This window comes from Onychomys torridus, chromosome X (assembly GCF_903995425.1).
Source record: "Onychomys torridus chromosome X, mOncTor1.1, whole genome shotgun sequence".
In the NCBI taxonomy this organism is placed as follows: Eukaryota; Metazoa; Chordata; class Mammalia; order Rodentia; family Cricetidae; genus Onychomys; species Onychomys torridus.
Window position 1 is genome coordinate 102,758,015 of NC_050466.1, and position 7,036 is coordinate 102,765,050.

General features: G+C 38.3%; 1 non-coding gene across 1 annotated transcript; it reads left to right on the forward strand.

The window, feature by feature from the left end:
* Positions 1–6,130: 6,130 nt before the first annotated feature.
* On the forward strand, positions 6,131–6,510 carry LOC118574923. Its single transcript, XR_004943798.1, has one exon.
* Positions 6,511–7,036: the final 526 nt, after the last annotated feature.

Here is a 7,036-nt window from a genome sequence, read left to right on the forward strand (position 1 = left end):
ACTGATGAAAATAGTATGTAAGAATTTTTACCCAATAGAAACCTTTCTTATCATAAAGAAAAGGTAGAGATGTTGAAGAGGTTTTCAAAGAGTGATGATGTACTAACTATTTTAATGTAATTAATGCTTCCCTGTGCTAGATGACTGAGCAGGAAGTGACATGAAGTTCATATTGGATCAGTTCAGGGACACAGGCCTCAACGACTGAAGGAAAATGCAACCTTGGAATTGCTGTAGTTATGAGACCTTGCAATATGTAAATCCATAATAGTTAGCATCTGATTTTAAGAATGATATCACAAAAAGGGATTTCAAATCTGAGAATAGAAAAAGGAATAGGTCCACTAATAGTACTGGAGAATTTTCTAATTCAAGACAATAGGAAAATGATAATCTTAAAACGTATCAGCAGTTCATTAGACATTTTCTGTGTGACAGATACTACTAAAGTAGTTCTTCAAATGATTTTATTTCCAGAAATAACTATATGTGATTCTATATAATTTAACCCCACTATATATGTAAGGGTGACTCGGCTTATAAAAATTAAATAACGTGTAGTTTTCATAGATAACAAGTGGGACACTGAAGATTTATATGTGTTGCCTAACAAGCTAATACTTCTCACATAGACAAGTGCAATTTGGAAAAAGTCCAACAGAGGAAATATAGTTGAATTTCGAATTTTTAGGCTAGCAAAAGCAAGTGATTCAAGAATATTCTTGTTTTTTAAACAAAGCTTTGTGCACGTGCACATATGTATGTGTTCATGCATGTATGGGTGCAAGTGTGCACAGTTGTATGTGTGTGTGTGTGTGTGTGTGTGTGTGTGTGTGTGTACATGTTCTAGAATGCATGTGGAGGACAAAAGACAACCAAATATTCATTCCTCAGGTATTACCTGACACTTTTTAAATTTATTTTTTTATGTATTTATAGATGTATGAGGCTGCATGAGTTTACATGTACCACATGCACACAGAAGCCTGCAAAGGCCAGAAGAAGGCATCTGGTTCCCTGGAACTGGAGTTAGAGGCAGGTGTGAGCCACTATGTTGTGCTGGTATCTGAACACAGTTCATTATCAAGAGCTATAAGCTCTCTTCACCACTGAGCCATCTTTCCAGCCCCATTCAACCTTTTTTGGAGATGCTGTTTCTTGCTGTCCTGAAACTTTTTCTGTAGGCTAGACTTATTTGCCAGTAAGCCTCAGGAATTCACCCTTCTGTGTCCATAGCATTGGATTACAACTATATGCCACTATGCCTGCTCTTTCTATCAAATACTGGGACTCAAGCTCAGTCCTCCTGCTGGCAAGGCAATCCCTTTACCAACTGAAATATCTCTCCACCACAATTTTAAGAGTTTTCTTAACATATTGTTTTTGCTCTTGAAATGTAACTAGCTCAGTGGTAGAGTGATTGACTAGCACACACAGGCTTGGTTCAGTGCCCAGCATCAAAACACAAAAACACTATAGCTGAAGTCACAGGGATGAACAAGATACTAGAGAATGAAAAAGAGAATGTTTTCTCAGGCATATATTGCTTACATTTTAGGATTATGCTTTGAAGTTTATGATGGAATTCTCAAGTATGTTGTGCATATAGTCTAGTGTCATACTAATGGTGGTTAAATTTTTAAAATGTGTCTCACCAGAGGTAATGGGCTCCAAAAAGCAAGCTCATGTACCAGGGACAGATCCTGATCTCACTGCCAGGGGCTCCAGGGTTGGGGGAAGGCTATTCGGGGTGAGAGAAGGGATGAGAAGGGTCTGTGCTTGGTATGTAATGTGAATAAAACATTTCTTAATACAAAAAAATCAACTAAAAATTTAAAATGTGATTAATCCAATGTTATGACTAGATAGAAACATACTCTAATACTAAAAGTGACTACAGATGTGAAAATGAAGAGAAGATGTGGTGAGATGTTTTGTGCCCTAATAAAATTTACCTGAAGATCAGAGGACAGAATAAGCCACTACACTAAACATAAAAGCCAGGCAGTGGTGGCACACACTTTTAATCATACCACTCAGGAGGCAGAGATCCATCTGGATCTCTGTGAGTTCAAAGCCACCCTGGACTATAATAGACTGATTCAGTCTAGAAGAGAAACAAAACCAGAAAGTGGTGATACACACCTTTAATCCCAGTACTTGGGAATCACATGCCTTTAATGCCAGCACTAAGAAGGGAGTGATAGCTGGGTGGAGAAAGGTATACAAGGCATGAGGAGACAGGAACTGAAGACTTTCCAGGCTGGACTGAGGAGTTCTCGAGGTAAGACATGGCAGTGGCTTGTTCCTTTGTCTCTCCGATATTTCAAGCATTTACCCCAATATCTGGCTCCAGATTTTTAATCTGAAAGACCATTTAAAAATTCGTGTTACCCAGAGGGCCCAATCCAGCTGGGGGCTCCACAGCTGTTGGCTCACAATTCATGTGCTTCCATTCAATTGGCTATTTGTCCCTGTGCTTTTTGTAATCTTGGATTCTACAATTCACACTCATGCAGTCCCTCCTCCTTCTCGACAGTTGGATAAGTGAGACAATTGAATAGGTTGATCTGTTTGGGAGGCGCCCAGGCTGTGGGACCAGGACCTGTCCTTGGTGCGGGACCTGTCCTTGGTGCATGAGCTGGCTGTTTGGAACCTTGGGCTTACACAGGGACGCATGCCCGGCCTGGAGGGTGGGGATGGGACCTGCCTGTACTGAATCCACCAGGTTTAGATGGGTCCCCAGGGGTGTCTTGTTCCTGGAGGACATGGGAATGGAGGGGAGGGGCTGAGAGGAAGGTGGGGTGGGGGCGGGAGGGGGGAGGACAGGGGAACCCATGGCTGATGTATAAAATTAAAACTAATAATAATAATAATAATAATAATAATAATAAAATTCATGTTACAAGAAGAGACCTATACTCCTATCATTCCTGTTTTAAGATATTTTAAAAATAATTGTTTTGCGATTACAGCACAGTCACATTATGTTCCCCTTCTTCTTTCCTCCATCCAAACCTTCTCATGTTCCCTCATGAATAAACACACACACACACACACACACACACACACACATACACACACACACGAAGAGGGTTAAGAACAGTTAAATTATTTTAAAATGTGATCAAACAAGAATTATAATTTTTAGAATTTTGTGTCTCGGGGTTATGAAGAAATGATCCCATAATATCAAATATCAATTACGCTCTTTTGAGTAAAATCACTGGATATTCCTGTTCTCAACATAATGAGGATAAACCAACTTAGGCAGATAGCTATCATCATTTCATCAGAAGGGCAGTGACTAAGGACAAGCAGTATACAGCTATTCAAATACTCCAAGTAGCTAAAGAGAAGGGGAAAAAAGGAAAACGTAGAACTTAAGTTCTTTGATATACAATGTCAGTTAAAGATGGTGCAGTTGCTCTGACACAAACACTTTGAAATTCTTATTTTGCTTTTGGGAATTTTCTTCCATTTGTCATTTCAGGTTTAAATAACTGTACTATTTCAAAATAATTGTTGTCAATCACATCACTAGATGGCAGTATGATTCTTCTCATAAAAGCGGAATGGTAGCTCAACATGTATGAGCAGGATTAAAAATAAATTAATGACAAAGCAATTAATGCAAAAGAAATAACACAAAGAAACCGACTTTCTCTTGTTAGGCCAGTCTGGTGCAAACTTTTGTACACGCTTAATTTGCTTTTATGACTCTACTGTCAGCCCATCCTAGAAGTGAGCTTTTCTCATTTTTTAAAAAGAACTTTATTCCATTGATAAGTTCCTTTTACATCTCTTCTGCATTCCCTAACAGACAATACATACCTTGATTATTACTTGGTAAACACATGCAAAAAGTTTAAAGCTAGAAGAATATGGGAGTGGGGTGGGTTTACAGAAAAGAAAAACAAAAGTATGTACAGTTGAGGTTTTTGTTATTTATTATGTTTATAACTTTTTAAAACAAATTTTGACATGTAACATATACAACCAAAGAAATGATTTGGAATACTAGGTGACACTAAGGATACATCAAAGAGCTTCTTTTACTAATTTATCTATGCATTTACTTTAGTGGAAAAAAAAACTTTATCCCCAAAGAAAATATTAACTAAAACATGAAGTATAAGGTATATAAAACCAGAGCTGTTGCAAGTATGGAGGAATTGGTATCTGAGGGGTGGGAACTGGGCATCTGGAGCCCAGAACCTACCCAGGTTTGTGCTCATTTTCTGGATATACCCTGAGTAGATTTGAAGAAAGCAGCATGGAAATCTCCAAGCCAGTGTAATTTATTTACTTAAACCTGTCTAACTTGGGGCTTGGGGCTAGGATTTATTGGGTAAAGTTCCTGCCATACAAGCATAAGGACCTAATTTCTGAACTCCAACACTTCCACAAAATTCATGCATAGTTGCACATTTCTGTAACCCTATAGCTAGCAGGCAGAACAGGGTCGATTCCCAGACTAGTCCAAACAATCAGTTAGCACTGGATTCAGTCAGAGTCAGGGACCCTTTCTCCAAAGATAAGGAGGAGAGTCACAATGGAAGACACCTGACATAAAACTCTAGTTTCCACACAAGCATGAGTGTGGACATGTACACACACACACACACACACACACACTTGTCTAATACAAAGATTCAAAGAAAATATAAGGGAAAAATCTATACAAGCCCTACAAGCCCTACTGAAAGTTATCACTGTGCTAAAAGTATCTTCCTTAGCCAAGGTCCCATATGCGTTCCATTATAAAACTGTCTCCTTTACTGCTCGATACAGTTCTTGATACAACAAAAATGTGCCCTGATGGCACTGTGTATTAAAATCAATTCTCACATAAGATTATCCAGTTTTCTCCATTTCACATGTTATTTATGATGACATTTCATTTAAAATAAAAATAATACAATGGACCATAAAGAAATAGGAGGATACATAGAATGTTTCAAATAATTTTGGATAATGTTGTTTTTTTTCTAAAATAATAATAAAATTGATACAGGAAAAAGAACATGGGATTGGAATTGAAGAAAAAATGCCAAGGGCAGAGCAGACAAATAAAAGAACAAGGACTCTTGACTCCTATTGATTTGGTTCAACAAAATGAACTGTGTTGACCATGGATGGAGGAGTTACTAATGGAGTCTCAGGTGAGTAAATGGCAAAATACAGAAATAGTACTTTGTACAGTGTGTTGTCAGAGGGTTAAACAACTAAATATATACAAAAATACTGAAGAAAGACAATCTCATCAACAAATGGTGCTAGACAAACTGGGTGTTCACATGTAGAAGGAGGAAAGTAGATCTCCATGTCACATCCTGTACAAAAATCTATTTAAAATGGAAATATATTTAAAGTAAAACCTGAGAGTTATATTTTAAAACTGCCACTGGAAATTATATGAAAAACACTTCAAGATATACTCATAGGTGAGGACTTTCTGCAAAACAGTCCAGTAGTTCAATAAACAATGTCAACATCAGACTGGTGTGACTGCATGAAATTAAAAAGCTTCCACAGTGAAGAAAAGAACAGAGTATACGACAGGCTATAAAACAGGAGAAAAATCTTAGCAAACTATTGGTGAAATTATTAAGGCCACTCCACATAGTTAAAAGGGAGGTTTAATTTGTGGGGTAACTTACAAATGAAGGGATAGGTAGGTTGTAGGGTCTGGCAAAGGTATGGCTCAGTCCAGCGGTGTTCTCTGGAGAACTCTGCTTGGTCTACCTCCAGCGTCCAGGGTCCCAGAACCAAGAGAGCCCTCCTCTTGATCCTGGGTCTTCTGCTTCCTTCCTCTGCCCCGCCTTGTGGGTGTGACCATTACCGAAGCCTCAATGGGGGTTGGAACTTCCAGGACAATGCTGGGATGGCTACCCACTATAGCAAACTTCAGATTTAAAGGAGTATTGAAATAGAATATATAAAGAACCAAGCACTAATGAAACATAAAACATTAAACATAACAACCTCAAATAATTTAGTCAACAAATGGGAAAATGAAATAACCAGATGGTTCTCAAAAGGGGAGATTCAAATGGCCAATAAATATGCAGGAAAAAAAGTGTTAACATCCTTAGCCGGGAGAGAAAGGCACATCAATTCCACACATTTGACCAAAAAAGAAAGTGCCTAGAGTAATGGATGCTGTAGTTTGCTGTGGAAGGCATCTGTGGGCCAGTGAGGTAGTGGGTATAGAAGTGTGTGAGCACCTGTGCCCCTCAACCCTTGATCTTATTTGATAGAGACTTGCCTGACCTATATCCCAGCCTGGCAGCCAGAAATAAGAAGTTCCAAAGGCCCCTTTCTAGGAAGCTGTGCAGAAAAAAACCTCTGGCCAAAGACAGTGCCATGATTTTCCAAGGTACTAGGGCTGGTACTCAACCTCCTTCCTCTCTCCACCCCACATTGAGTGTCAGGAGTGAGGAGCTGATGAGATAGGAGAAACTGGGTGTGTCCTGGCCACTGATTATGGATTTGATTCTGAACTGAAACAAACAAAACAATAAATGTGTACTGGCATTCCCCCCTCACCCAGGTCAGTGTCTTGATAATTAATAAAAACAATAAAAAAATGCCATGGAGGATATGGGGAAAGTTACCCTTTACATTTCTGGTGGGAAATTATTTAGTGCAGCCACTAAATACATCAGTATGGAGAAAATCCAGAAAAATCTATTTAACAAAATAGAACTAGTTGCTACACCACTTCTGGGGATGGTCAGCATACTGAAGAGATAACTACAAATTATTGTTATAGAATCAGAAGAGGCAAGAACAGACAGATAGATGGATACTCATACATACAAATGTACATTTAAAAACTCCTGAAATGTCTTAATACTTTAATCTTCTCTCTGCAATCTAGGATCTTTTTGCTTTAATTATTAGAGTTAAATATGAAAAAATGTTGCCAATCTCTGTTTGACTTTCTAGATATGGTGAACATAATTCATGTGGCATTGAATACTAGAGCTTTCTTGTACTTTGTCTTAGAATTGTATATTGCAAACCTGGC